This window comes from Lithobates pipiens, unplaced genomic scaffold (assembly GCF_037356315.1).
Source record: "Lithobates pipiens isolate NorthernLeopardFrog02 unplaced genomic scaffold, aLitPip1_a1.2 Scaffold_19, whole genome shotgun sequence".
Lineage (NCBI taxonomy): Eukaryota > Metazoa > Chordata > Amphibia > Anura > Ranidae > Lithobates > Lithobates pipiens.
Window position 1 is genome coordinate 519,488,387 of NW_027507764.1, and position 12,152 is coordinate 519,500,538.

Below are 12,152 nucleotides of genomic sequence, written 5' to 3' on the forward strand. Positions count from 1 at the left end.
AGTGCATACAGTGAAGCTATTTTATATAGAAGCCTGCTTAGTGTATACAGAGAAGCTAGTGTGTACAGAACAAAGGCTAGACAGGCTATAACGAGAGACAAGTGTTTACAGAGGACAGTTTGGGGTATAGAGAAATGCTAGTTTATACAGAGAGACTAATGTATACAGAAGACAGGCTAGGGCATACAGAAGACGGGCTAGTGTATTCAGAAAATAGGCTAGTGTATACTGAAGACAGGCTATTGTATGCAGAAGACCGGCTAGTGTATACAGAGAAACTAGTGTATAACAGAGTGTATATAAAAGACAGGCCAGGGTATAAAGAAGACAGAGTAATGTATACAGAAACAGAAAACATGCTCGTGTATATAGAGAGGCTAGTGAATTTAGAGGGTAGGCTAAGTGATAACAGAAGACAATCGTGGATATACAGACACATTTCATCATTTCATCTAGCTCGCATCTCTAATGGAGTTTGTCTCATAGCCACGTTATGCCTTTTCATTCGTATGCTAAATATAGATTATACTCACTACACGATTTTAATCACCCACATCAAGCATGCAATAAAACTATCATACATCAAAATAAACCATGTACTGCCAAAACAATAACGGCCAATAACTTAAAAAATGACTTATCAGTCAATGACTTAACAAAATAAACTTTGCACTCTTTTGCTCTATTTTGCATATTTGTAATTCTCCACATCAACTGTCACTTTGATATCACCACTGACGACACACCATCCTGACTTATTTTGCTTTATTTATTATTAGAAATAGAGAGTACTATCTCAAAACCAGTTAAATCTATTCACTTCGATGAGGTCTACCGCTAATTGTACGGTAATGCAAAATGTTCACAAAACCATCCATTTGCTAGCAGACATGCTGCACATATTATTAGTAATGTAACTATCGCTCGCTAACGATGTAAACAGGTTTATTGCTTTTCTGACATTAACCGAGTATCTTTGACATTAACTGAGTATCTCTCTGCATTAGAATCTTAATAATAATAATAGGATTGTGTAAGGCAAAGATCAACTAGTCGAATATAAGCTTTCTCAGTGGTACCGGCATATCATTTAAAATTAGACTATCAAGCTAATTTTTCAATCTCTTACCGTTGAACAGCGATACTTCCTCCCTTCAATATTAAGCCATTTAAATGTCTTATTGGTCGCCTATATTATACAACTCTCTGAAAAGCATATATGTAGAGAATAAAACTAGTCTTACATCTTAATAAAACTGTTTTATTGCTCAACCAGTATCAAGCTGTCATGACATAAGCAAATAAGTCACAGTTAAAACACAGTGACAAAACATTTCTTTTTACCGCAGCAAAATGTGAGAAAAGCAGTGTAAGTCGTCTTTCTGCCATATGCTTCAGAAAATTAATGTACCGCTTTTAAATCCATATCAATTCCACATCCTAATGTAAACCGTCTAAAATTTTAACATTTACTGATAGCAATTACTGATATTACATTATGATTATACCAGTGGAATTGGACCGCGTAATGGAATTGTCAAATTAGTCATAATCTCAGAGTTAACTTAGCTGATAAATTTACGATTTACTCAACGATTTACTCAACGATTTAAACTTAGATTTTTTCAAGCTAAGTCAATTTAATCTTAAATAATTTATACTATATTCTACTGTACTCTTAAATAATGTACTGTTTTTCTGTATTTTAGCCGTGCTCATATTTCGTGTTATGTTGCAACCATCTGATCTCATTGCTATTCCGACTTTCTGCCCTAATGAGGATATTACTTTGCAACTATCCCTTGATCCCTTTTGTGTATTCACTTTATCTCGACCTATATATACTGCCTTAATATACTTATTATTATTATATTATAGAGATTACTATCTCTAAATCATTGTAAACGTAACCATAAGTTATTATGTCTACAGCTAATTTTACGTTAAAGCAAAATTCACACAAAACCATCTTTTTAAAACCTTTTACAGCCGGCACATTAAGAATAATGCAACCATCCTATTGTAAACTGTCTATCACTATTAATGTTCAGGGTTACTGATACATTATGCGGATAACCAGTGGAAACGGAAAAAAGTCAGTGTAAGCCGTCTTCGTGCGTAACAAAATTAATGGAACGATTTACACGTTGGAATTTACAAGCTACGTCAATTTACTCTTAAATAATGTATACCCTTTAGCTGCTTAGCTCACACTTTGCTGTATGTAGCCGCGTTAACTGTATTAATGGTTACATGTAAGTAACCAATGGGGATTGATATTTCATGTCTATCTCACATCTCTAATGCAAATTGTCTCTTTGAAATGTCATACTTTTCCAGTTATTATACTTTCTCATCCTTAAAGACAAGTTGCTGATATTTTATGATTACAGCAATCATCTCATCTAATTGCTAGTCCGATATTCTGCCTTGGTATTACTTTGCAAGGCTCTATTGAACAATGTAAATGTTAGCTAGATATTTTGTGTATTTCCACTTAAACTCGACCTGTATATACTGTCTCAATATTATCCTTTCTAATTTTGCTAAATTAGATTATAGGGTTTGCTATGACTAAATCCCGGTAACCTACTCACCTTTATTACGTATACTGCTACTTTTAGGATAATACAAAACCATCTTTTGCTTCTTTACACGCTTCACACATTAAGAGTAATGCAATGCTACCGATGTGAACAGTTTAATTGCACTTCTTACATTTAGCTGGTATCTCTCTGCTATAGGAAACTGAATTTGTACTACAACGATAACTCATCTAATATCAGTCCTTTCAGTGCTACCGGGATAACTTTTGCATTTAGAGTAATGAAATAATTTCTCAGTCATTTTGAAGCTACTGCAACAAACGCTTCCGATCTCTTTTCAACTGCAATACTTAAGCTCTGCAATATAACGGAATATTTAGCTGCTTAGCTCAAACTTTGCTGTACGTAGCCGTGTTACCTTTATTAATGGTTACTTATGGGGATTGAAATTTCATCTCTAATTCACATTCACATTTCTATTGCAGTTTGTCTTTTTGCCATGTCATCCTCTGCCAGTTATTTTCCTTTCTCATCCTTTGCTATATTTGGGGTATATTCACTGCATGATTAAAGACACGTAGTGAACCTGATTGATAAAAACCTACACTCGTCGTTGCTCTTATTTCGTGTATTGCCACCTAAACTCGACCTGTATATACTGTCTCAATATTAATCTGAGTTATTTTGCTATATTTATTATTAGAATAATCAGACTACGATCTCTAAATCCTGGTAAACCAACTCACACAAAACCATCTTATTTCTACCTTACACGCAGCCACAAATATTAAGATATTAACATTTAACCGGTATCTCTCTGCAATAGTAAACGGAATGGGTAGATCACTCATCTAATATCAGTCTTCTCAGTGCTACCGGAACAACTTTTACATTTAGAGTAATGCAACGATTTCTCAGTTTTATGAAGCTATTGCAACTAACGCTTTGGATTTCTTTCCTGTTAAATTACGCTCTGCAATATTAAGCCATGTAAATTGTCCTATTGGTCTACTAACAATGCTATGTATAATAATACAAATCTTTCAAAAGCAATATCATCTCACTACAATACTTACACTCTGCAAAAATAAATATGATTAATGTGACTAATGCTAATAATTAAAGTCGTCTACAACTCGGCTATAGGTAGAGAATAAAACTATCTTACATCAAAATAAACCATGTACTGCCAAACCAATAACGGCCAATTACTTAACGTCTATCAGTCAATGACTTAACAAAATAAACTTAGCACTCTTTTGCTCTATTTTGTATATATGTAGTTCTCCACATTAACTGTCACATTGATATCACCACTGACAACACACCATTGACCTTTTAACAGCACCAAAATAGGAAAAAAGCACTGTAATTCTTTACATGATTTAGAAGTAGTTGCATTAGCAAAAAATAAAGTCCTGTCTTCTGTACACGCTAGCCTTTCTGTATACATTAATCTTTCTGTGTACACCAGTCCCTCCATATAGACTAGCCTCTCTGTCTTCTGTATACACGTGCCCGTAACCTATATACACTAGCCTGCCTTCTTTTTACAATAGTCTCGGTGTCCCAGCCTCTCTGCATACACTAGCCTCACTGAATTCCCCAGACTCTCTTCTGTATACACAAGCCTATCTGTAAACAATAGCTTGTCATCTGTACACACTAGCCCCTCTGTATACACTAGCCATTCTTCTGTATACACTAGGCTCAGGGGAATAACATTAGCATATCTGTATTACCTTGTTTGACTTTTCTGATTTCTGTTTCTTTTCTAGGGTGTACCTCGCCATATACCCAAGCCAATCTTATTACCCCAGCCTCATTCCAATTATAATAGCCTCACTGTATACCCCAGGCGGTCTTGTGTTGGGTTTTTTCAGTCTGCTCAGCCATCTTCTTGCAGGGGTTCTTCGGGTCAGCCCTTGCTCCCTTTTCCCCACGTATCCTCTCATTCACAAGAAGTTCATTCTCATGTCTGGGTTACCTTGGGCATCAGGCTCATCCTATCCTTCACGGGACATTAATTTGGGTTTGCGTAGCTTGCAGACTCTTAGGGGGTTCCTTCTCATCTTCAGGTCAAGAGTCGGTGGATTCTACTCTCACAGCGGTAACTTACCGGTTACTTACAGTTGGCGTTTGGGCATACGTCATTTTATGGATTGGGATATTTACCTTTCCTTTTCCACCTATACTTGTGTCTTTTTGCCCTCTTTTCAAGCATACTGACCATCCAGGCCTTGGGTCTTAGTAATATCGCATTTCCCACTTGAAGACTCCGATTACAAGTGGGAAGGCTGGCCGCAGGCCAGCCCATATTTGTGGGAGGAGTCTGAGGGACTATTTAACCCTCCTCCTCTGTCAGGGCCAGGGTTGGTGTTTTCTAGGGAGAGAGAGACTGGGTTACACAGGCTTGCTAGTGTATACAGACGGAATAGTGTATACAGAAGACCAGCTAGTTTATACAGAGAGGCTAATGTGTACAAAAGACAGGCTAGATTATACAGAAGAACGTACTGGATATGCAGAGATGGAGGCGAGGTTATACAGAGGGAGAGGCTGTTTTACGCAAAGAGGCTAGTGTATGCAGACTTGCTAGAGTATACGGACAGACTAGTGTATACAGAGAGGCTATTTTATACAGAGAGACTAGGGAAAACAGAGAGGCTAGTGTACAGAGACAAGCTGACAGTGAGGCCGGGGTATAATGAGAAGCTAAGTTATACAGTAGACATATATAAAGTAGACATTATATAAAAGACAAAATTGGGTAAACAGAATACAGGCTGGGGTATAATGAGAGGCAAGATTATACAGAGAGGCTAGGGTACACAGAGAGGCTAGTGTATAAAGATGTATACAGAAAGGCGGGGTATACCGAGAGACTAGGTGTATAAAAGACAAGCTAGGGACGGACTAGTGTATACAGAGGACCGGCTAGTTGATACAGAGAGGCTAATGTGTACAAAAGACAGGCTAATGTATACAGATATACTAGATTATACAGAAGAACATCCTGGGTATGCAGAGCGCTCAGCTTCAAGGGATGGCCAACGTGAGTAATATGAATGACACTCCTCACCCCCCCCACCTACCAGATCTGACTTTCATCCCTTTGCCCTCTCTGCCCCGGTCATCTGGTGGCAGTTTTATGCACTCCCTGGCCCCCACCCATTCATAATCCTTACCGACCTTTCCTTCCACTGCTCACAGGAACACACTGGATGACTTGTCTAATTAACCAACTTGTACAAGACACTGCTATCCTCCTGTCTGACACCGGTCCCCATTGGAGGCTTTACCCCTCACTGTTTGGGTGGTCCCTGCCTCCCCCTGGATGCTCCACATATACCCCGACGACATTGTCGGAGGGGCACCACTTGACAGGACACGGGGCTGTCATGCTGGTGGCATCTCCCATTGGAGGAAGGGATGATGGCCCCAACCCCTTGGCAGCAGGTTCTTTCATGTACAGACCAGGGCGGCTCATCTTCCCTTCTGGAGTCTTGACCTTAGAGGGGGGAGTTGCACTTTGGGGGGTCTGAGTGATACCTAGTGCGCTGTACTGGAAGGGCTTGACATTCCCGCATATGTGTCCCCTCCCCCTGGTTGTGCCCCTCGTCCCCCGCTCTGGCCCCCACCTACTCTTTGCCGACATTGCCTTCTGCAGCTTTCGGGGACACCCTGGATGACTTATTTATTGCGCCTATTGGTACGAGACACTGCTTCCCTCCAGTTTGACTCTGGACCCCCCTGGAGGATTTACCCCTTACTGTTTGGGCGGTCCCAGCCTCCCTCTGGTTGCTCTACACAGCCCCCGATGGCGATGCAGGAGAGATGCTAATTGGCGGGCCCCAGGACTGCTGCTCGAGTGAAGTCTCCCGTTGGATGGAGGGATGGTGGCCCCAGCCCCTTGCCTGCCGGATTCTCCATGCACCGACCAGGGCTGCTCATCTTTCATCTTGATGTGGTGACCATGGAGGGGAGGAGTTGAAACTTATGGGGTCCGGGTGGTTGCTGGTGTGGGTGCGCTAAAGGACTTGACCTTTCCGCATGTTTTTCCCCTCTCCCTTGCTGCCCCCTTCCCTCCCCCCTTCCCTCCCTTACCTCCTTCCCTTCCGTCCCCCCTTCAATCCCCCCTCCCCCCCTCTTTTCCCCCCTTCCCTCCCCCTTTTCCCCCGGGGTGTGGACGGAGGAGAGGGGGTAAGGAGAGGACAATCTGCCAAAGGGAGAAATGCATTTGTTCGGGGGCTGCATGTACTTTTGGGGTATGGGACGGGGGTGTTGGATCCCATTCTGTGATGCCTTTTCTGTTGTGACGGGCTCCCACATGCATGCCTACATTTAGGGCGAGCTAAGGAGACCCCTCAGCGCTGACAGTTATATGCTCTACCTCTGTTTTGATTATACTATTGTTTTTTGGTTCTATGATTTTACTGATTGTCTTTTATTTGCATACTGGTATCAGACGGGACATTTACCACTGCCGGGACTGGGGGGACTGGAATCCGGGGGCTCCCTCTCCGACCTGTCTACCCACCAACTCAAGTAGGACGGCGCTTTAAACCCAGTGTACATCTGGTAAATGCTATAGCATAATTGTGCTGTTTTAGTATACAATTCCTGTACTGTTGAGTGCGGACAACCCTTAATTTCCCTCTCCCCCTGGGGTTGAGGTGCCCGACCTCTTTTTCCCCTTACCTTTCCTTCCTTTCTCCCCCTTAGTTCCCGCCATCCATTACCTACCCAATACCTACCTTGGTTCAACTTTCTTTGCTTTTCTCTGACGTCCCCCTTCCCCTCCCCTAGGAGCGATGGCAGACTCAGTCAAGGTCACCTCTCTAAACGTTAAGGGACTGAACTCCTCTGAAAAATGGTGGATCCTCCTGTGAGGACTGAAGACTTCCTGTACTGATGTGGCCTTTATACAAGAAACACATTTTAAAAATTCTAGCCTCCCCTTTCTACGGTCAAGATCCTTCACTAAGGTCTGTGTGACCAGGGAATTGGACCTTTATTTCCAAGAAAACTAAACGCAGTACTGCGACTTGGGGATAATTTGGGAGGCTCACAAGTCAGTACTCCGCAGGGTACTTATCAGGCACGGGGGCGCATCAAACGAACACGGAAGGAACAGCTTGCTAATCTGTTTTGTGAACTTGCCTCTGTGGAAGCGAAACATAAACATGCCCCCTCACGGACCTTAGAGATTGAATTGGGGACACTCCGTACCCAGATTACTGACCTACTCCATTATAAAGCGAAAGCGGCACTCCAGTTTTGTCGTAAACTGACGTAGGAGTCAGGGGACAAATGCGGAAAAATCTTAGCCAGGTCGGTAAATGAGTTGAAATCTGCCTCTTACATACCACAGTTGATAGATGAGAATGGCCAGAGGGCCTCTACCCCAACCCAAATAGCCAAAGTCTTTGAAAAATGTTACTCTGATCTCTACAACCTGCCCGATTCGGGGTCCGGACAGGATAATATAGACAGATATGTAACCGGTTCTGGTCTACCAACCCTCTCATCGGAATCACGGGAGTACTTGGAGGACCCGATCACACTGGAAGAAGTCCAGATGGCCGTGGGACCTCCGAAGGTGGGTAAGGCTCCGGGCCCTGACGGATATACCGCACAATACTATAAGACCTTCCTCCCTATTCTCGGCCCGCGCTTGGTGACTTTATTGAATACTCTGAGCTCGAATGGGGATTTTCCTGAGGATACCCTTAGAGCCCACATCTCATTGATACCTAAGGAGGGCAAAGACCCGGGCCTATGAGGGAGCTACAGACCCATTTTCCTCCTAAGTTCGGTCCTAAAACTATTCTCTAAAATTCTCGCCACGTGATTGGCACAGCACTTGCAGTCCCTTATACATATTGACCAGTTAGGTTTTATTCCCACCAGGGAAGATAGGGGCAACACCATTAAGGTGCTTACCCTGGTCCATAAAGCAAAGTCATCTGGGACCCCTTGTCTTTTTGTGAGTACTGATGCCGAGAAGGCTTTTAATCGGGTCAAATGGACATTCATGTTCTCGGTCCTTCGCCATATAGGTCTGAGTGAACGGATGCTGGCATGGATAAGTAAGATATACTCACGCCCTTCAGCTCAACTCAAAGCGAATGGGGTGCTCTCATCTCCCCTTGACATCGGGAATGGGACCAGACAGGGTTGCCCCCTGTCGCCCCTATTATTCGCACTGTCATTGGAACCCTTTCTCTCCACAATTCGACAAAACTCAGACATAACGGGACTCCAAATGGGTACTATTGAGTGCAAGATATCTGCCTACGTGGATGACATGCTGTTCTCGTTGACGAATCTCAGAGTTTCCTTGCCAAATCTCCTTCGGGAATTCCAGATATACGGGATACGTCTTGAAATCAGAGGCCATGGGGGTCGAAGTCCCCCCGCAAACGTTACTAGACTTGCAGTCCAATTTTCGATTTAAATGGACCCATACAGCCCTTAAGTACTTAGGTACTTACATTCCACCGGACATCGCGCGTACGTTTAAGTTGAACTTCCCCCCACCCCTTGTCACTAAGATCTGCAGTTTGCTTCACGGGTGGCATTCTGGCCTCCATTACTGGTTCAGGAGATGCAATCTCATTAAAATGAACATACTGCCTAAATTTACCTATCTTTTCCAAGCTCTCCCGATCCAGATTCCAGTCCCGTTTTTTAAGCAAGCTCAATCCCTGCTCACTCAATTTAACTGGGCCCACAAAAATCCCAGACTTAAGTGGTCACAGCTGACATTGTCTAAACAACAGGGAGGGTTGGTTCTCCCTGACTTGCGACGCTACTACCTGGCCTCCCATCTGAGGCGTGTATTGGACTGGAATGGAAACAAACTTTCTAAGCTCTGGGTGCAACTAGGACAATCTCACTCCCGAATTCCGCTAAGAAGCGCCATGTGGTGCTATAAGGATTTACCCACAGAATTGACGTCACATCCCACTATAGGGGCTTCATTGAAAGTCAGTCACCTGATCGCTACCCAAAACACACTCACGTCTTTGACTTCCCTCCTATTCCCTATACGTGGCCATCCAAACTTTGAACCGGGGACCCACTTAGAAATTCCAACCTAGACCATGCGTCTAAATTCGTCATTGATGGAAAATGGCCTTCTTTCTCAACCCTAACAGATCCGACAGGGCTTTTCCAACTGCCTTTTTGGAGAGCGGCGCAACCACATCATTTTCTCCATTCCATCCCCAATACTCAAACTTTCGCCCGCCCTCAGACGGAGTTTGAGACTCTATGCAGGAGCGAAGGCCCTTTGGTCCACATTCTCTCTCAAACAGATCACCCACACTTAACCTGTCTGTCCAACTGGGAAAAGGACCTTAATTGCTCGTTTTCCCCAGCACAGAGACAACGCATTATCACTTTGGCTCTCAAAACCTTGCTGTGCACGAAGATACAGGAGACAAATTTTAAACTTCTCACCAGGTGGTATTTGACACCATCAAAGCTGCATAAATGTTTCCCCTCTTCCTTGAACATATGCTGGAGGTGTGGAGAAGAAGAGGGCACGTTGCTCCACATTTTTTGGTCCTGCCCCAGCTTGGTGGACTTCTGGACAGAGATCCGATGCATACCACAAAAATTCACAGACTTCTCCATCCCGGAAGAGGCTGCATTCTTTCTCTTGCACCATTCACAGATTCCCATTAAGAAGTACAAAAAATCAATTTTACGACATGTGATAAATGCGGCGAAATCCTGCATCCCTCTCAATTGCAAAAAATGTTCCCCCCCTTTCATTACTCACTGGCTTAGGAAAATAGAGGACATTAAAAAAAATAGAGGACTTGATCCTCACATCACAAGGTAAACAAGAATTTTTTAAACAAACCTGGGACATCTGGAATACCTTTACATTCTCTCTGGAAGGATGTCGCCTGCTATCGCCTTAGTGCTCTGAGCTTTCCTTGACTGGCCCCTTGGACAGTGGCTGCCATCGTATCTCATCCCCTCTTCTCCTTTCCTGATCTTTCACCCCTTCTCTTTTCTGCCTTCCTCCCCTATCTCTCACCCCCTCCACCCCCTCTCTCTTTTGGAAAAAGTGGAAAATTGGGAATGACGGCCCCACACGCCCCTCTGGATGGATTATGCCGGAGGGACCTGGGGTTTGTGTGACCCTGGATCTTGGTACAGTACTTTATCCGTGCCTTGAATCATTATGATTGATGGAAGGCAGACTCCCATTTGCGAATATACCTGGATCAAGTATTGTTCAGGTGCTTTTTGCTCTGTATTTCTCTGTTATATTATGTACTCGGGGGACCGTCTTCCCCTGTTTGGAGAAAAAAAAAAAGAAGCCTACGACACCTGGTATTCCCAGGCGGTCTCCCATCCAGGCATTAACCAGGCCTGACCCTGCTTAGACTCCAAGATCAGATGAAATGGAACAGATTCAGGGTGATGTGGCCGTAGCCAATATCTTCAGGCACTCTCAACTCTCTTGACAAATGCCAAGATGGTCACCTTGGGAACAAGCGGAAAAAAATAGGTCAACGGCAACAACATAACAAGAAGCCTACGGCATCTGGAAATCCCAGGCGGTCTCCCATCCAGGGATTAAACTGGTCCCAACCCTGCTTAGCCTCTGAGATCAGATGAGATTGGGCTCTTTCAGGGTGATGTGGCCGTAGGAGATTTCTTCAGGCACTCTCAACCCTCTTGACTAACGCCAAGATGGTCACTTTGGGAAACAAACAAAAAAAAACAAGTTAACGCCAACAACATAAGAAGAAGTCTACAGCACCTAGTATTCCCAGGTGGTCTCCCATCCAGGTATTAACAAGGCCCGACCCTGTTTAGTCTCTGAGATCAGACAAGGCCCGACCCTGTTTAGTCTCTGAGATCAGACGAGACCCTGTTAAGTCTCTGAGATCAGATGAGATCTGGTGCTTTCAGGGTTATGTGGCCATAGGCAAGCTGGACTCTCAACCCTCTTGACAAACACCAAGATGGTCACCTTGGTAAACAAACAAAACAAAAACAAGTCAACGCCAACAACATAAAAAGAATCCTACAGCACCTAGTATTCCCAGGTGGTCTCCAATCCAGGTACTAGCAAGGCCCAACCTTGGGAAAAAAGACAGGTCAATGTCAACAACATAAAAAGAAGAATACGGCACCTGGTATTCCAACGCCATCTCCCATACAGGTACTAACTAGGCCCAACCCTTCTTAGCCTCAGAGATGAGAAGAGATAGGGCTCTTTCAGGGTGATGCTGTTGTAAGCGATCTCTTTGGGCACTCTTAACCCTCTTGACAAATGCCAAGATGGTCACCTTGGGAAACAAGCGGAAAAAAAAACGAATCAACGCCAACAACATAAAAAGAAGCTTACAATAACTGGTATTCCCAGGTGGTCTCCCATCCAGGTACTAACCAGGCCTGACTCTTCTTAGCCTCCAAGATCAGACAAGATTGGGTGCTTTCAGAGTGATGTGGCCATAGGCAATCTCTTCAGGCACTCTCAACCCTCTTGACAAACACCAAGATGGTGACCATGGGAAACAAGCTAAAAAAAAACAGGTCAACGCCAACAACATAAAAAGAAGCCTACGACACCTG

General features: G+C 43.6%; 1 pseudogene; it reads right to left on the reverse strand.

Annotated features, from left to right (window-relative positions):
* Positions 1–11,918: 11,918 nt before the first annotated feature.
* On the reverse strand, positions 11,919–12,037 carry LOC143998762 (5S ribosomal RNA; annotated as a pseudogene).
* Between the last annotated feature and the right edge of the window lie 115 nt (positions 12,038–12,152).